The sequence below is a fragment of the Glossina fuscipes genome, unplaced genomic scaffold (assembly GCF_014805625.2).
Source record: "Glossina fuscipes isolate IAEA_lab_2018 unplaced genomic scaffold, Yale_Gfus_2 1, whole genome shotgun sequence".
NCBI classification, from domain to species: Eukaryota; Metazoa; Arthropoda; class Insecta; order Diptera; family Glossinidae; genus Glossina; species Glossina fuscipes.
Window position 1 is genome coordinate 20,570,670 of NW_023998415.1, and position 20,540 is coordinate 20,591,209.

The 20,540-nt window shown below is 34.7% G+C and overlaps 1 protein-coding gene across 3 annotated transcripts in view; it reads right to left on the reverse strand.

Annotated features, from left to right (window-relative positions):
• LOC119645097 (uncharacterized protein DDB_G0283357) overlaps window positions 1-20,540 on the reverse strand; it is a 678,949-nt gene that overhangs the window by 314,335 nt on the left and 344,074 nt on the right. The window lies entirely within an intron of this gene.

Below are 20,540 nucleotides of genomic sequence, written 5' to 3' on the forward strand. Positions count from 1 at the left end.
GGTGGAACAAACCATACCATCCATACCACCTCTAGCTGACTTCTCCCAATGGGGTCGCTATGGATATTTACCTTTATCGTCGGAGTTATTGATTCGCATACCCCATATCGTGGCTATTTGAGGTTTCGATATCGCAGCAGTAGCGTCAAAGTTTCTCGCAAATAGCGTTTTTGGCACAGAATTACGCCTATTCGAAGCTCCAAGAAACTATGTTATGTGCGGTATACCGGTGATAAACCAGCTGGACATAGCTTAAACTTATAGCTTAAGGGCAACACTTTCAAACGATAAAAACACATTTGTATAGTACACTTTAAAGAAGGGATGAGCAACTTTTCCCCTAAAGGGCCGATTCCCAAAAATTTTCATATCAAGACGGGGCCAGAACGGATTGAAAGAATTAGCGAAAATATATATAAATTACAATTTGTAGCAAATATTCTTATTAGCATTCTGCACTAAAATGCACACATTTAACATATTACATACAAATGTTCCCGATTTTTTCCTACATCATAGTGGGGATGTATATCGCTAGAAACTATTCGAACAGTTGTTACAAAATTTTGATCTATTTACGGTTTCATCTCGTAAAGTTGCAAATAAAAATTTCAAGGTCAAACTATTATTAAATATGCAGCATTTTCGATCAGTTTTCCTGATGAACAAACAAACAAATATACATCTCACATTTGATGGTTGCCCAGCTGAGCCGCTAGTGAAGGCAGATGCAGCCTTTTGTAGCGTTGTCATGTGTGAGCAAATTGAACTATTTTAAATTTTGAACGTAGCGAGTCGGAATAGACGACATCCCATGCTTGCCCTGCAGTTTTACTTATCCTCTCTCTTAGAACACGAAGCGAGCTAACTTGTAATCCTAATAATGGATGTCAACAAAAATTTATTACCTGAGACAAATTTTGGAAAAACTTTTTTAACCTGTAACTGTAGCCTCTGACAAATCTATTTTCTTGAAATTCGGGCTTTTTCCCTAATCACTCCAGAAAGAGTGCCTGTATCGTATGAATCTTTTCGAAAATTTAGTAACGTGATGTCTTGCCTGATTCCTACGATATTGCTGGATTTCTAATTCCTCTTATGGATTTGCAGATGTCTTTGCATCTGTTTGCAGCTTCAAGTATCAAGATGATACGAAGCTGGGGGCGGCTTGGGAGCTGTCAGTGCTCCTCTGAGGAAATAAATGTTTGCTGTTGATGAACAAAACGTGGCAAAATCGCGTTTCTATATTTCGTAGACGGGGTACATAAAGTACTCTAAGGCATACAAGACTTGGCATTTGTGTAGTGCTAAGAGAGCAGATCAAATGTAGGACAGACAATGAGACGACATGTCTCTGATATGTTTTAAAATTTTAAAAGCATTTTCTTCGAAATGAGATTTTTCAAAACCGCCTAAGCAACAACTCCTGAAATTTTACTTTCAAAACAACAGCCTCTAGTGTAGTATGTTAGGGATTTTCGATAAGACCTTTTAAGCATTCTTTGCTAATAAAAGATTCCAATTCATGATCAAAAATTGAAATTCTTAGTTCTAGTCAATTCGTATTGGGCTGCCTAAACGCATGTGTATTAACTAATGCTATGCCGCAGGGCCTCGCACATTAAACATGCCTCAAGAGAACGACTCCTGTGTTTCCATTTGTTCATTTTTCTGGGGTGATAAACTGTGCCGAAACCCTCACCTCCTTGCGCTGATCGCCGGACAACGGCTTCGGCCGACGAAGAAGGGTTTAATGCTTTGGACTATTTATAACTCGGCGACGAGTTTTCTGAGAGATGGTGTAGGTGTAGGTGGTGTACACTGGAAGATGAGCCCTTTACTCAAGAAAGATAATTACTACGAAGGAAATTCTAACCAAAAACCAGCCGGTAACTGGTTACGTAAAAATACGTAGAGGTAGTAGTTAGTGAGTGCATGGTCGCCCGTCCATGTCAGTGCAATGCCCGAACTTAAATATCTCGATGAGGGGTAGTCCGATTTTTGGCTAACCGGGATTGTATGGTTAATCCGAAGGCAAGTGTGATCTGACTCTGTTTCAGCCATGTAAAGTATGCTTAAGGCTTTGTAGTCTAAACTGGGAGCTACGGCGGTCAGGAGCCCGCTCCTAATTGCTATGTATGCCTGCGGGTAAAGGATGGAGGGCCCCTAGTTTATAGGGATTGTCTAACTCGCCAGGGGGCGTGGGTTACGCTTAAATAATCCGCTTGGGCCACCATGAGGTTAAGCCATCAAGGCAGGTACCCACTTGAAATCCATGTTGCAATCACTGTTCATTTTTCTAATTATACCCCATTTCCTTCTTCGATACTTCGATATACGTTTAATAACCTCCTCGAATATTATTATTGTAATAAAGTTTCTTCTTGGAAATGCATATAATTAAGAGAGAGAACGAGTCACGATAGAGTTGCTATCCTCGGTATATAGGGTAAAAGGCGAATTTACATTGTTTAGAAAATCTGGTTCCTAAATAAATATGGCACAGTTCGTTTATTGCCAATCAATTTAAATTATCTTCTCTTGGTTTTATATATAGGCTTTAAGTCTACTTTCTGCTTAATCGATCTTCTTTCTTTTTCAACTTTTGGGCTTAGCTGAATTTTGAAGGCAATTGCATGGAATTTATTGGCAATTAATTCGATGCAAATTTTTTAGTTTTGCAATTTTCGTTTTGCTAAGTACGCCAGTAAGTCCCTTTTGAATATTGAAAACTTAAATTAAATATATAGCATGGGATCGGAAAGCAAGTAAAGCAACAGATATCAAATATCATAAATATTGAGGGCAATGAAAAATCAAAATGCAACAAAGACAGTTAGCAATATGCTGCCCTAACGTGAATATTATCACGAGTCGTGCACATAGAACACTCACCGAAAAACCTATAAACTACCCGAGCTATTACTTGGAAAACCATTGAAAATAAGCTTTATATTAATAGAGTTACGGAAAGTATGAGTGTTTATGTTCATGCATATATTGTGAGTGCAAGTAAATGTGTGTTTCGTGTATCTAAAAGATGCTTAGCAAAAATTACTGTATGTGCGTTATTTTTAGCTCTATATGGGCTACACATTACATATATGTAGATATGAAGTTTGAATTTACTATAGCTCAGTTCAGTTTTGTTCTACTCTAACCCTTACAGCAATTGCTTTATAAACCGTTAAAAGTGCAATCTTAGAAAGAAAAAAGGATTTTGCTTTCAACGTCGATGTCGATTGTTCAACTAGCAACATCCAGCGAAATTATTCTATACACTGCCACCATCAACACCACGATTAATACCAGCCACTCACCAGCTAGTCACCTATAGAGTTTGCCAGTGAGTTCGCCAGCCAGCGAGTCAGTCAGCCGTTTTGTTAACTGAGTGGTTTGTTTCCTTTTTTTTTTGTTTTCTTCTTCTTGTTTTCTTTTTTCCTCGTCTTCTGCTCGCTCTTCTTTTTTCTACCATGTTCAGCTCTTTATAATTGCATTGTAATGTGAAAATAGTTTTGCGCACCCTTCTTGACACCCTGATATTCTCTGTGTTGTGTTTTTGTTTTGTTTTTTCTTTTTCATTTGCTCTCCTTTTTATTCCCTCTTATATGTGCCCAGTTTAGGGTTTAGTTTCAATGTTTAGCGCAGTACTTGGGCCAACAATTTCCCAGCTCACTTGACATCATAGTCATTCATATCATTCGTTCGTTTTAAGTTCAAGTTAAAGTTGACTTGCTGTATGGATTCCATGGTTAGATTCGCTTTCATAGGGGTTGTTAGGAGAGTCTAAACACTTTACCCTTTCTCAGTAAATTCTCTTCTTTTTTTTTTGTTTTTGTTTCTGTTTTTTTTTTTTCTTTTTTTTTTTTTTGTAGCTGAGGTAGTACTAATTTATGTGTCTGCTATAATCGTAAGGGAAACTAGTTGATCATAAAACAGTGGGTCAAGCAAAGCAGAAATTTTGTTAAGCGAAAGAACACTACAAAAAAGAAGAAGTCCGTTGACTAAAAGTAATATGAAAATTTTACATCATTATCATCTAATGAATAGCTTCAGTTACTATAATTAGGGACAAGTATATCAAATGTTTCGGTTTAACTATTCTATTTTGTTTTTTTGTTTTTTTTTTTTCACTTCCGCTTAATCGGAGATATTTTGAAGGGCTTTTTTGACACTGTTACCTCCGAAGGCCCATAAGTGTAGAACTGGCGCAAGTGAATTTAACGTAGATAAGACGCCGGTGCATAATTTCGACATATATCTTCTTATTACATTTTAAACTCTTCTACGGATCCAAGATCCGAGATACAATTCGCCGTAAAATCCGCTTTCTATTCTGAACAACTACACGTCAAGATTTGTTTTGATCAAAGGGATAGTTTCAGAAATTTTCATTTCGAAAGTGTTTCAAGTGTCGCTCGTCTTCACTTACTATTTGCTTTTAAAAGTCCATTGATTCTCCTCCCATCCCTCTCACTCCTATAAATACAGTATAATAAAGATATTAATTAAAATTTTGTAAACTCACCTAGTCTTGCACTTTTCAAAAAAAAAAAAATACATTGTATTTAAGACCAAGTATGATATGGAAGAACTCATTACGCATTTGTCAGTGCTAAACAGCAAGCATTGCTATTTCCCCGATAAAAGTGGATACAGTGCGTTGCATTCTACACGCCCAGCTTGGTTATCGCTTTCGGATCGATCACAAGGAAAAACTGAGTTAACTAGCTAACGCCATAGATTTTTTTTTTGCGAGACCGAAACTGATTGAACTGAATAAATATTTATTTTATTAAAATTCTAAATTGACTTGAATGTAACTTGATTTAAGCTGCCGACATTGGAAAAGTTCCGTTGCTCTATTTAGATATATTTCGTATACACTTTCAATTGTGTTAGCATTTTTAGAAATGCTTAACGCTCGCGCACCACTGTAACGAGGGTCAACTTACTGTTAATTAGTTTTGAATCAATACTGTTTTATACGATGTAAAAATACCATTAGCTATATATGCGATTGTAGTCAATTCTGTACAACAAGTACAAGCCAAAATAACAAGCATCACCCCGCCACTAAACCGGCTGCTGTGCATAGAGCTGATTTTTTGCCAACGTTTACAACAAAAACAAAAAGCAATTAATGCTTTAATAACTCAATTTAAAAAAAAAAAAAAAAAGTTGGAAAAACAAGCATAAAATTGGAGTTTATCTGTTGCTACCGGATAATGGTGTAAAAAAGAAAAAAAGATACGATAGCAACGGCAGTAGCAGTGGCGATAGTTGAAGTATAGAATCAGTAAATAATGATCAGTGAATGGTGTTAAAAATTTTTTTGGTTTTGCTATGAGAAAAGTTATTTTGAAAAGACTGCTTTAAAAAAAGAAAAGGCAACCGAAAGGTGCTGGTACTGGCGTTTTTATAACAACAACAAGCATACATATTTCATACCGGCTAGAAATTCGACTCGTTTTTAAATTTACGTACACAAAGTAGAAAGTGAGATGAGAATTCAACATGTTTTTGTTACAAAATTATTATGGGAAAATTGATCGAACACATTAAAGCCAGCGTAGCTCGCTAATAAGTAAGGTGCAGTATTGTCAAAGGTGGCTTAAAAAATGCATTAAACTTAAAAAATGCAAATATATTTTTACTTATCAAAAAAAAAAAAAAAAAAAAATATATATATATATATATATATTTTATTTAACGTAAAAGCTGATTCTTTCTTATTTTAATATCCACTTGTGCTCTCGTTCTGTTCGCGAATGATGCATTCATCTTTTGTTGGTATAAACTGCAATTGTGTGGCAACATTATTATTCAACCTCAACACAATACACTCACTCACGTATACAATGCACAAATGTATAACAATTTATATTTATATCTATTTTTCATTTTTTTTTTTTTTTTTTATTTTTCATTTTTCATTTTTTTTAACAACATGGAGAACAACAATAACAAAAAGAACATTTAACAACTCACATAGATTTCAGTTATAATTCTCTAGATTTCACAGTAACAAGAGTACTTAAGAACTGTTTCTTTCTTTTTAAACATTGTTATGTTTAACTCTGTACGTATAAATATGTGCGTATGTATGTATGTTTAGTCGTAACCGATGCATAAACAAACCACCCACATTCAAGTACAGAAGAACTTACATATATTTTATTATCATTTCCCTATAGGTATTTGGTGTTGTTTGTTCGTATGTTTTGGTGTGTATTTGTGTGTATTTGTGTGTGTGTGTGTGTGTGTGTGTGTTCATGTGAAGAAAAGTTTTCCTTCTTCCTTTTTAACTACTAAGCGTTATAGCTGTGTGTGGGCTTTTGTGTGCGCATTTTATTTATCAAAATAAATTGTTGCATACTTTGCGGCTGTTAAGCATTTGTTTTGTAACTCTAAATCTTATTTGAATTATTATCGCGCAGTATACATGACAGTTGCCTCTTTATATAGATACGCGTTACGTTACTTTCTTACTCTTTCGCTCTGCACGGTAAGCTTAACGGTTATTCTAGAGGTGCATTGCAGCATAGAACGGTACGTTACAGGTGACTGCGCTATTGTGTTGGTTTTTGCTCTTTGTTAAATAATAAATATGTATGCGTATGTTTTCACGTGTCCGTATATATTTATGCTTATGTGTTTGTGTGTATGCATTTAGTTGCAACATTATGTCTGCATTTAATTTGCTGGCATTTCTTGTGTCTGTATACCGCTTAAACACACAATCAAGCATACATACGTAAGTACATTTTCAGACTAAGCTTCACGTTTGTAACTTTTCTTTTTTTCTCAGCTCTGTTGTTGATTTTATGTATGAATGTGTTGTGCCAGCATTTAAATCTTTTAGCCTTTTTTGTGGGGTTCTTGTTCAGACTTCACTTCTTTTTTGCCTTTTTCTCATTCTCTTTTTTTTTTTTTTTTTTTACTGTTACTCATACATATTTTAGTTTTAAATTTAATTGTTCTGCCTTTCTGCGCATTGCATACGTTATGACAGAACATGCAAAACTAAGGAAATGCTATATAAGGACTAATGCAACAGGATATAAAAGTTAATTTATTCTTTTAGTGATATTCCTCACACGTTTAACATACAAACCAGAGAATGCTTTGAAGAAGCCCCATTTTGAGTACATAGAGTTCTTATGAATTTTTGATCGGAACTATCCGCAAACAGATGATAAAATTCCCTGCTTGCTGTCCTTTACTTCTCCTAAGCAGCTTTATAAGATATATGATGTAAATCGTGCCCATATTCAAATCGCATTTAAAGTCTATTCTGATTTTAATTTTATAGTTGCATCCTTAGACCACCCATATATCCATGTTAATGATATATAGCACTTATGTTGACGGTTTTATTAAGAGTGCACTTCGGTTTCAAGGGATTTGGAAGACAGAGCGGCATATTTCTATTAAATGCTGACTTAAAGTCAGTCCCAACGAGATTAAGAACAAGTTACATCGAACCAACCACTTAGTAAACGTGTTCCATACATGTAGGCAAGCTGACGATCGTGAAGAATTATATAGGTAGAGAATGGAGGGGAGGACGGGTAGTACTTACAGACGCTGGATGTGAAAGTAAAAACGCCAGAAAGAACGCGAAAGACTACTCCAGATAAATTGTTTCAACGGTGGCCATCGTCGTGAATGAACGAGAAATCGCTGTAGCGTGTTGCAACTCCAAGGAAAAGTGAGGGGAACACCGCGAAAGCAGATTAGATCTTTTAAAGGACATGATTGGCCGAAAAATCTTTTTTTTACACCGCAAAACGTTTGTTCTGCAAGCGTCGATGATCAAAAGCATCGACATACCCTCTTCACTCAATTAGCATCCGAACTTTTCGTTGCGCCCGGCCAAGGGCCTCCAAGCAATGTTTTAAAGATCCCACCTATAAGCGTGAATTGTACCATAATCTTGGCCAAATGTAGGCCGCGCATTTGTATGGTATGAATACCAGCGGTAGCATTTTACCATCGCTTTGAAAAAGATCAGCTCTTTACTGTTTCTTCTGACACTTTGAATAAGATTTTTTGGGTATTCCCATACCCAGGTTATCAAGTTCGGATGTTCATTTTACATTGACACCATCATAGAAAAGACGGCTTTTCGTATGTCTCCTGTCAGTTTTGATGTCTCCAAGTTTGCTCAATTTGTCCTACCTCGTTCCTGGATATATGCTTGAGAATTTGATTTATGACGAAATTCGTTGTTGCACAGTTTCTTGTTGAGGGAAGTCCTGTCGCTTGAAAACAAGTAAAGGGCTTGTGTTACGCCCAGGATTTCGTTAATAAGTACTAAGAATTGAGACGAGAAAGAAGCGGATGCAGTATTAGTTGGAGTTTTGCTTTGATGATGATATGGATCGAGAGATATTGTTACCGATTCTCGATACGTTGTTCTATATATATTGTGTTATATATGTAATGCAATCATTTTGTTCGTTTTTTACATTACGTTACGATCTTCCGTTTGAGCAATTGAAATGAATTGCAACGAAAATATCTGGGGATATGTGAACAAACATGTAGGTTCCTGTTTTGTCCACACAACATTAGTGCGTTCTTTTTTTGCTATGGCTATAAGAGGACGCCTTGCCTGAAACTCATTCGTCAATTAACTGAGCTAAAGAGAGAATTCATTGTAAAAATAGTTTATGGTGGTCATAGTGTGATGCACGATATGGACTTGCTTTCTCCAATCCAGCGTTATTGATTCTTCACTTTTCAAGTACGTTGCACAAGAAAAACCAAAATTTGCTTTTTCGTTTTTTTAAAAAAGTATCAAATTTTATAGGAATCATGAGAGAAAGTTTTGAAAAAGAAAATTAAAAACAGAAAAGTTTCAGTTTTGCTTATGTAGTTTCATTGAGCAATCTTCCGATAAATTTTAATACATGAGACAGAAAACATAAGCAGCTAATTCCGGCAAAGCATGCTCTCGTATTCAGTTCAAACCATTTGCTAATAGAGATGGAAGTCACTAAGTATGTTTTCAAGCTCCTCTTTTTAAATGAAAAATTTAAATCAAAGTCGATCTTTTTTGTTTCTTCCGTTTTTTTATATCGCCACTTGCATTAACAACCTTGGCTATGTTTTCAAAATGGAATACAGTCTACATGTGTTAATTACAATCGCTACGCGGTAGTTATGTGATTATTAGCACAAAAACAAGATGCGATTATTCCGTCGATCACTAACGTAGATAGATAACTTTCCTAACATCGGAGTGCTTTGTAGACAACTTCGCAGAATATTTGTTTTCAGAAATGTTAGCAGATAGTTGCTCGTTTAGGGAGAGCCCTAATCTAAAAGGAATACATTGAAAATGAATGAATTGAAGTCAATTACAACAGATCGTAAGGCATTTTCTAATACCTCTTACGGTCAGCAGTCAGTAGCAATTTTTGATTTAATAGAACGCAACTTAGGCGACTGCTCCGTCGGCTTTAAGACTTATTTTATACAACCAATCATTCAGGGCTTATGTTCTCTATTCCTGTAACACGGTGGCTGTCAGAGCGCACTGATGAAGGAGAAAGAGATAGTGAAAATGATAGACGTAGCTTAACGGTTGTTCGTTATGCATTTGCCGACGTAACATTTACTATAGCTCGACGAGCCAAGCAAACTCCACCGCACTTTAGATTTAAGATCGCGAACGCTCCCACTACTCGGATTCCTTTTACTTTGGAATGTTTTTCAACAAAATTGAAAGAAATTCACTCACTATCAATTAAATAAATTCCGCTTTAAAAAGACGATGTTTTAAAAACATTCTCACTTCTTTCTCCTTTCCGTCATTCACGTGGCCGTGTGATTCATTTAATAAAAGGATGATTTTTCTTTTTTCGTGCATTTTTTGTTCTTTTCTCTACAAAAAGCGAACTTTAATTAAATTGATTATTCCTTGAAACGTATTAAAAAGAAAATAAAAGTAAGCACACCTTTGTTTGCGTGCGTTTGGGTGTGTGTTTATCCATGCAATATATATATATATATATATATATATATATATATTTGTGTGCATGTATACACATATAAACAAAAGATAATTAAGTGCATTATAGAAAAATTGCGGAAAGCGCAGTAGGTTATAAGGAACACGCCTACTTTTCGACCTTTAACTCAATGTAAACAAAGTACAAGGGAGGTCTGCAAAAAAAAAAAAAACAAAAAGAAAAGAAACAATAAAAACAACAAGTAAAAAAGTTATACTTGGCTGGGAGCGAATCTCGCATGCCCACCACCATTACAGTCTTTAGTGCCCCACGCTATTTACGGTGACAGAAAAGGGAATACAATAAAATTTATCTTCCAGCTTTTAATTCACTGAAAGGTACTGTTAAGAAAAATTAATCCACCACGTCATGACGTCCACTACAATGCATTTAGAACCCGCACGCTTACAGTGTCGCTTTCTAGTCTCTAACCCATTTTATTTGATACCTAGATCGATGGTATTATTAAGAAAATAAATTAGTCCACCACGTGGGTATAGTGTGTCCATCATATATGTTTTGGAGTTAACGCCTTTTTAGGCAGATAATAAATCTTTATTTGAGGAATATACAAAATAATTTTAAACAGTCCGTCTTGTTCACTATATGAGTAATAAGCGTAAAGCCTCAAAAAAGTGAAAAAAAGGAAAATTCAATCACTTGTAACTTTGTGTGGGCATGGTCGATTTTGTCCATATTTGCACATAAATAATAGAGTTTTTCGTAAAACAAATGTTAATCTCACAAATCACTGCTTAAAGGAACAGAGTTGTGTTCAGTATACGCTATAGCGCGCGCGTGCGCTGTGACCCGATTGCCTCGTTTTCAGTAGCAACTTGCATGTAGAAACTTCCCATCTTTCTGCCGAATGTGACGTCGATATCTTCATTTTTGCGACCAAGATAATGTATGCAACAGACATTACACAGACGGACAGACAGATAGACGAACCGGCTTAAATCGATTCAGAATTTCACGCTGATCACGAACATATAAACTTTATAGCGCCTCCGAAGCTTCGTTCTTTTCGGATATTGCGAACATTACGATAAAATGATTATACCTCCACCCATCGATGATGGGTGTACAAAAGACATAAAATCCTTATATAACTTATTTCTAAAGTACGAGCTGGCCTGGCCGTAAATATTAGTATATATATATATATAGAGAATTGAAACGAACCCTAAAAGTATGAACTAACAACGTTCGAAACAGCGAGGCGAGCTTTGAAGTTCAACTATTTTATTTTCAAGTGTGTTACGATTGATTATCATTATATTTTCTTTTCTTTTCTCTTTGAGTTCACTAAAAGGCAATGAAATAAAGGAAAATTTCCTCTTTCCCGGTGTACAGCAAACCAAGAGTTCCCAATCGTTTCTATGTCTTCTCTCGACCGCCTCAGTGAATTTACATTAAAGTCCTTACATAATAAACGAGCAGGTTTGTCTTTTCTTTTTCTTTTTCTTTTTATTTTTATTTATTTTTCTTTTTACACACTTGCTTTAATGAAGAAGAAGAAGAAGAAGAAGAAGAAAAAGAAGTAGCAAAGAAAGCAAAAAGTGGATACAACGTAAAAAGATAAAGAAAACATTGGGAAAACTTGCGAATTGAATGAAACGAAAATGAGGAGAAAAAGTACCGCACTTGGCTTGTAATGTTATTCGAACAATAGTAAAATAAGAATTGTTTGTTAAGCGCTATGAAACTAGCCCGGACTTTTATCATTCCGCCTCATTTTTTTCTTTTCATTTCTCCTTCTCTGCTCTCGTTCGTGACTCGCGACTCATTCTATTGAGTGCAAGAATAATCGATTATTCATTAACGAGCTGTTAGTGTCATAAAAATGGATAAATTATTGCAACTTCGCCCAACAATAAGCCAAGAAGTGCGAAAAGCTACAAACACACATATATCTCGATGTCAAGTTTAGTAAATGCAAACATTGTGTGAACATTTTTCGATCTAAACATGAATATTGCAGTACTTGTCCACGATAGATATAGAAATACGTACAAAATTCGGACCCGTTTTGGACCCGCAATATTGTTTTTTGACGATCGTTTCAATAAATCTATGCAAATGGATTTTATAAAGATGGGAAAAATTTGTTTTTCAAAGCCATTACCTCTACACAAATTAAGGACCAATTCAATGCTGCACATAGGGACTCTGTGCACAGATCATTACAGCGGTGAAATTTCAGATAGCACATGTTGAAACGTGACGTGACTGACGAATCGAAAGTGACAATAAATATTCGGGACGATGGGAATTTTTAATCAATGGAGAAAATATTGCTCAAGTTACCTAACTACACTTTGGAAGGACGACCAATGAAGGTCTAAGAGATAGCAGCGAATACAAAATTGTTCGAATAATGTATTTGTCAACATGTCGACCCTACACAGGTTTACCCTACACATAAGTTGCCACGACTTTGCTCACAATGCAACCAAGGCACCTCAAAAAAAAAAAAAGCAAAAAACGCCACAACAAGTCGTTGGGTGCAATGAAAAAGTTACATGTATCGAATTCCAAACTGTTGCGCCACGTACCGTACTCTCCAGATCTAACACTCAGCCATTATGATGTGCAAACAAATTTCAAAAGGCTGCTCCAGCGAAAAAGATTTGGATCAAATGATGACCTCATTGCAGGAGTTGAAGTTTACTTTGAGAATCGTACAAAACCTTTTATTTTTTGGTAACCTATTGCCATCGAGATGCTGATAAGATCGCAGTAACTATACAATTTAACACATGTCATAATATTGTGTACAAAAGTGGAATTTAATCCGGTATTTAAGTGAAACCATAGGAATGCGCACTCAACATTGGATACCATCAGTTGAAAGGGAGTAAATCTTTATATCCTACACCAATTGTGCTACAAGGTTATATTAAGTTATGTGGATGTATGTGACATCCAGAAAGACTTTAGACAGCTTTCATTAAATCGACTTAAGCTTGTCCGCCCGTCTGTGTATCTTGTTGTCTCTGGTTGTTGTTTAACCTGCAGGCACCAATTTTTGATATTTATTGATTGAAATTGGAACAATGCCGTGTTTTAAACCAAGGGCGAACGGCATTTAAAACGGTTCGGATTGGGCCACTTTTTCGGCCACGTTCAATATAACGGACAGTCGTTTTGTAGTATAATAACTGTAAGGTTACTTACGGTAGTTAAGAATGGACCGTGGCCCACTGTAGTGTTGTTTACTAGTTTTCTTACCAAAAAATTACCTATGCTAACACCAAAGAAAAACAGATGATGAATTAAAAACAAAAAAACAAGCAAGAACTTTACAGTCGAGCAAGACCGATCATTCGACGGACACCACTTCGCCTAGTGCATTTACTCACACGTTTTGGTAATAATACACCAAAAGTTACACATTGTTTTCATGCACATACGTATACTTCATGAAAGTCCGCATATTCAAGGATATCCGGAGCATCATATGACGTGATCCAAATCTTGCGAACTTAATTTGCGTCCTGAAAATTTTATTATCTTTCAATTTCCGTCATAAAAAACTAAATATTATATATATTTCCCCAAATAAGGGCTTGCTGATAGTCCCGGTACATGTCATGGTTTAACAAATAGATCTACCTGATACAATAGGTCAAATTTCATCATGAAATATTTTAAATTAAACCTAAAGGGCTTACTATTCACGAGAAATCGTCTAAGGAGTGGAGTCCAAGAAATAGACCCATTTAGTCCACTCAGTTTCTATGCCAAATTACTTGCATATTAGAAATTTCCATCATGAAACTTTAATTGTTCCGATTTTTTGGCATCTAAAGGTTTACATTTCCTGAGAATCCTCAGAAACGATGCTATCCAAAAAATATATCTACGTAATCCAAATTCGGTAAAGTTGATTACCCTGTAAATTTACTACTAAGAACCAATTTTCACGATGAAATATTGATAATTGAATCTTTGAATATGTAAAGATTCTGTCTCCGCAGGAACGGTTATATGACATTGGGTCCAATTCGAAATGTGCACACCAATTTAGGCTGCCGAAGTACTGCTACAAAGCTATGCGAATTACACTATTTTTCCGATAGTAGGGCGAGTATAAAATTACATGGACAGACGGACAAGCAAGCTCAGGATCATTTTTAGAATAGAACGGTATAATAAAAGGTGGAACTGTCTTAAGCCCTTCTGGGTGTTACATACGTTCGCAAAAACTTAGTATACGCTGCACCACACCTAATGTAGAATATAATTAAGAAAGTTTTACATTTTTTTTTTTGCATTAGTGATATAAATTTATTCTTTATCGCTACTTCTAAACGAATCTTTTCCTTCTACATACTTTAAATTTTGCAATAGTTTATCAAACGCAATGGTATGTTTGGTGTATCAATAAGTCGAGAAACTAGTTAGGTTCGTCCTCTAAGAAAGAATTAGTTTTAGGTTAAACGTAACCCCGTATAAGTCTTCAAAATAAAGTGCACACAATGTAGTTTTCTTGCGACCTTGAATTGTTGCAGTCCTGCGGTAAAAAAGAACAATGCCATCTGGTGTGAACTTTGCTTTTTCTATTTAATTCAAAGGATGATGCTGCTAAATCCTTACGAGAGTTAAACTGAAGTTACAATATTCAAAGTGTAAACAACTAGGACGAATAACTAACGAGAAACACGAGCGCCATGTGTCAAAAGTCGTCATGCCGTGAGCTTTCAATATGAACAAATTCGGCTCCGTATAGCGAAACTCGTTCAAGGAATGCGTCCAGTTATAAAGTGGAATGTCATACCTTCTCGATAAGCGAATATTACCAATTTCGGTTTAACCTGGATTTCAATAGATGCCGTATTGCTTGCACAAGTGATGATGCCATTCTTATGATGATATTCACGTATGGGTTATTTTGCGGAAGACGAATCTATTGGAACGATTAGCGGATTAATTGTTCAAAATGGTATAAAATTTGCTTGCCTAACAATACATAAGTGATCAAACGCTCTTCTCTATGTTTTCTATGTAAATGCGCCTTAAAAATTATATACATTTGTTTAATCGATTATTAACAAATGTGGCCAACAGTATATATATTATTTAAAACAATGTCTACAGATAAGGAGAAAAAATCCTTTTGTCGGTTAAAGAAGGCTTTTACGTAATTATGAAATTACTTTGTTGTTAGATAGGTAGAGAGGATTTAAAGCATTTTATAGTTCACTATGCAAAGGAAGCGCACGAAAACATGGTTTATATATAAGCAAATTAAGTAACTTGGAGAGGTGCGGAAAGAAAACAAATCGCTTCCGATTGAAAGTTAACATTCAACGACTGTAGCTAACAATGATGACATTAACACAGATGCAGTGAATTTTAGTGCGCTGTTATGTCAATCATATTCACCAGATTTTTATTGATTCAATTTAGTTTGGAATAGTTTAGAAGAAGAATTTTGCATATTTTTTGGACGAAGTCGGGGCAAACCTTGCGATCTTTCACTGAATGCAACAAATGTTTCAGCAAAAAAAAAAAAAGTCAACTTCATAGTCATTCGTGTAATGAGCGTATGGCGAATAATCATCTAACGCATATATGTATATATATATATAAAAGTAATATGTACAAGAAGACATACATAAATATAATTTGAATTTACCATAATTTGCATTAAATTGACTGATATTTATTTGAGCATATTTCGCTAGCAAACCTCAAGCCATTGTGTAACGTAATGTGAGGATACGCGAAATTGAGACCGTGTTATCCTTTAAAGCTGTTGTTGCATAAGGAAACTAAACTACATACGTTTACAATTTACATAGACACCCAGACAGACATACAGGCAAGCGTGCATGTGGGGGCAAGTTATGGCAATAATAACTATAACGAATGCAAACGAGAGACGATGTAGAAAAGCAAAAGGTTGATTGGAGAGTTAGGCAAGAACAGAGGAAAAAGAAAAAAAAAATAAGCAGAGAAAAGAAAAGGAAAAAAAAAGAAGTCATAAATAAAAGTTAAAAAGATCCTTTTCATTGTTCATACGCCAAACAGCAGCAATAGCAATAGCAAGCAGCATATGGATTTTAAGCTTAAATGGTTTAAACATAACCATAACCAAGTTTAAGTAGTTGGTTATAGTCAGAGAGTTGTAAATGTTTGCCTGCGAATACCAATGTATATATATATATATATATATATATATATATATATATGTATATAAATATAGCTATGGCCATGCCATAGCGGTAATACCAGTGCCAAAGGCCATATAGCAAGAAGAAGAAAGTTGTTACTTTTCTGCAACAACAACAACAACAACAACAATAATAATAATAATAATAGTAATAATAACAACAACAGTAACGGCAACAGCAACAAAAAACAATAACAATAATAACAACTTTATAACCAACATCAGTATCATAACACATTTGCATGAAGTTTAAGGAATTATGCATTTATATTTAAGCATAGATCATGTAATATAACAGATATACTCTACGTTCTTAATATGTATATATATATAAATATGTATTTATATTTTTCTCTCTTTTTCTCTATGGGTTTTAACGCAGACTTAATAGAAAGCAACGAAGAAAAAAGGACAGGGCGCTACATTAAGGTCGACTTGTCTTTTCGCTACAATCGTATCCTTGTCCCCCTGCTAGTCATAACATCACATGCAAGCACACCCATTATCCGTATAAGTGGGTACATGTAAATATATATATCTATATATATATGTGCTAACAATTTATATTTTGAATAAATGTTTTTGTTCAGTATACTATGAATACAAGCATTGCTAGAAAATTTTAAAAAAAAGAAGCTAAATAAATAAATAATAAAAAAAAAAAGGAAAAAGTAGAGAGTGAAACAAAAAAGGACGAACACTATTGCATAACTAAAATATTCAGCTTCTTTCATATTTTTACTTTATATATATATATATATATATATATAGTATATAGTATATATATATATACTAGCCAGTTGCGTTAAAAAAGATTAAGGCTTAAAGTAAAAACATGCGCTATTCTGTTTACGAGTGTACGCGCGTGTATGTGCATTTGGGTCTGTGTGCAAAGGATAAAATGCGGCTTGCCATTGTAAGCCAATGGGCAGAAGCCACTTCAAACCATTGCCACTAGCACACTACTCGGTATGCTTGTCCTTAGGCATATATATATATATATATAGAATAAATGAGCCCGCATACAACCGTACATACATTTATCAGTCCTATCATTTTTATACACACTGGTAATCTAACTGTTGAACTTAGCCTTTACGTTTCGCTCAGATTCGGTAGAGGTTCGTTTATATGTGAAATTTTAAAATTGCAGTTTTTGTTGAACGTATAAAGTCATTGGGTTAAGAAAACATATACATATATTTATACTTATATTCCTATATGCAAGCTTATAGATATACGCAGATGCAACATACAAATGTACATATATCGAATATCTACATATCTATGATATAATAGTGGCAATTTTTTATAGCCGTTGTTGCTTGATAAGAGTTTATTAAATTTATTATGTCTTTCGTTGCGCTCATATATTGTATAAGCATTTAAGCCCTTATTAGAACAATAAATTAAGAGCGATCTACTCTCTAGCTGTTATTATCAGATACATGCGGCTGGATCCTTTCGGGATTCAATTGCCTTCTTAAAAACTGTGCATGTATGCGTGTGTGTGCAAAAAAGAAATTTCATATCTTAACAACTTTAGAAAAAAAAAATGGATCTAAGTCTGTTGTTATCCAATATACGCTTGAGATTATTTTATGCGCGTTTACGTACTTCTTATTGTGCATATCGCGGCACAACGGGTAAGCGGTTGTAAGCTCGTTTTCCCAAAACATTTGAAACGCGCAGAGAGAGCATCATCACATTCTGAATCGATTTAAGGCCGGCCATCCGTCTATTGCATGTGGTAAACATGCTCCTTGCCGTTAACAAAAGCTAATAGGCTTTAAAACTGACAGAAAGTTTGGGATGGTCTTGTGCGCGTGGCTGTCAAAATCGGTCAAAGGACACATCTATAGTACAATATAAATTATAAAAATGAGTTTCCTTTCTACGTTGTTCCCTATCCCCCACTCACAGCCTTCAGCGGATGCATGGTCAACATTTACAGGCACATTCTACAGAAATGGAAAAAATCTGTCGCACGGTATGGGAAAATTTTTGTTCCATTTCAGGTTTTTTTTTGAATAAAATTTGTAAGCGTATAAAAGATTCGATTGTAACCGAATGTTATTTTCGTTTAGTTCTCTTTTTCCTTTTGCTTCTTTGTCTGTTTAATAAAACATGTAAAGTTACTAAATATAAATTACAATTGCTTACATCCTTTTGCATAATATTTACAACAATGAAGAAAATAAAAATTGCAATAAATGAATGGTAATGGGAATATTTATCTAAGACGGAAGTATATATGTGTTTTTTTTTCCTTGTTCTCTTCCAAGTTCTGTTTAAGAGCAGAATGCCTTAGACGCAAAACGATTTTCTCACCGCTTTGCAAGAAGCTACAATTTACCATAAGCATACATCTTATAGGTTTTTATGTTGAATCACCAAAATTCGCAAGCAACCGTTACTTGCGTTAGTCTAAAACAAAAACAAAAATACGAAAATTGTATTCAACTCTCACCGAAAACATTTGGAAAAGAAAAAAAAAATTTTTTTTAAATTCATGGCTTTATAATTTTTCAATTTCTTGTAGCTATTGGCATCCTACAGTATCAATGGGCGGAATCTTTGGTCGTTGCACATGCGTTCTAGTTTCTAAAAAAAAAAAACCCTATTTTTTTCGTTTTTCTTTTTTCATTCGGACAGTTAGCATAATAAAGGATGGGTTCATCTCAAGTCTTTCTCGGTACATGAGCTTATTCCATACCATAGGTCGTAATAACTGGCATTTCTATCTAATCGACACTAATATCTATATACATGTACATAGACGGCTAGAATGCCGATGCGAAGAAAGACGATTTGATTGTTAGGATGCTTTCTTATAATCTCGAAAGCCTACGGCCATTAACCTTGCCGTAATGAAGGCTCTAATTATGAATGTATTGTAACGAGAATGGAACATAATTTGAGAGTTCGATAAACGATTGCTTCGAGATGTTGTTCATTTTTTTTGCTCTGAAATAATCGAAAGTAAGCGTGTCATTCTTTTCTTCTTCGTCTTCTTCTTCTTCTTCTTGAACGTTCTGCGAGCTAATAGCAGAAGATTCTCCGCGTTAAAAAAACAAAGAGTCACAGTGTGAAAGTATTTCAATACTCCCGAAAGTTATTCTTTTTCTGCGGCTCAGGAAGTCCATTACCGATGATTTGTCGAGTGCAAAGTTGCGTTACTATTGTAATACCGTATTGTAGATCGTAAGACGATAGACTTTCATTAAACACTTCAGTTTTTATCGATTCGTTAAAGAAAGTTAACGAAAACTGTGTAACGCCCTGCCTACATCGAGCGAAGGACACTTGACACTATCATCGCTATATCCAAATATTTGTCGAAATTCTCTTGTTAGCAACATAGCGTAGCAAAGTTTGCCTTTGCCTTAATAACGATCATGCGCGGAGTAATAACGAAACAAAAAAAAAAAAGAAGAAGACAATAATCCGACGTTTTCGATCGAATTTTTAATATTCATTTCTCACTCTACTACGCACATAGTACATTTACAATAAATTAAAATTCAAACCAAGCTAAGCAAAATTTTTGTTTAATTTCTTTTCTTTTCAAATTTAGCCAAATCTTCTCACCGTAGAGATAAAAATTAAAGTTTTCTAAAGTTTTTTATTTTTTATTTTTTATTTTTTTTTTTGTTGTACGGATTTTTCAACTAAACTCGCGTTCGATGATTACTTTAATTTAATTTGTTTGGAAAGCCTTTTTAAATTAAGTGGTGTTCTCATTTGTTCTGTTGTTTTGTGTTTTTGTTTTTGGGGTCCTCTATTCTGGTCCTAGTTATACACTAAAAAGGGATTCTCAACGAACTGATACAACGTTAATGAGCAGCAAGAGCTTCAGCAATCAAACTTTGCCATTGTTTTTCATTTATATAACCAACTGAAGTTGCATTTGGATCATTGCTTGCATTTAATATCTGTGAAAGACCTTTTTAAAGTTAACTCACCTGTTACCTTTCCTTTTTTCGATGCCAGCCATTAAATTAACCTTTTGCTGTTTAAAAAGGGGCACAAAACAAATTGCCATCGTAAACTATTTGAGGTTTTCTGTTTCTTGGCTTTTACTTCTACAAGCAGTTATTACTTTACACACAACTTAAAATTACATTAGTGTTAAAATTTTATAGCATGAAAATTTTCGTGCATTTATTGTACAAATGAGTGGGAAAACTAGAGCTGTGATGATGAAGACGAAGAAGAAAAAGTAGGAGAGAAAGACTTGGATGAAGACTAACACAAAGGTATCATAATAATAAATCAAACTCACTAGAAAACTTTTATATATATATATATACATATATATATATATATATATATAT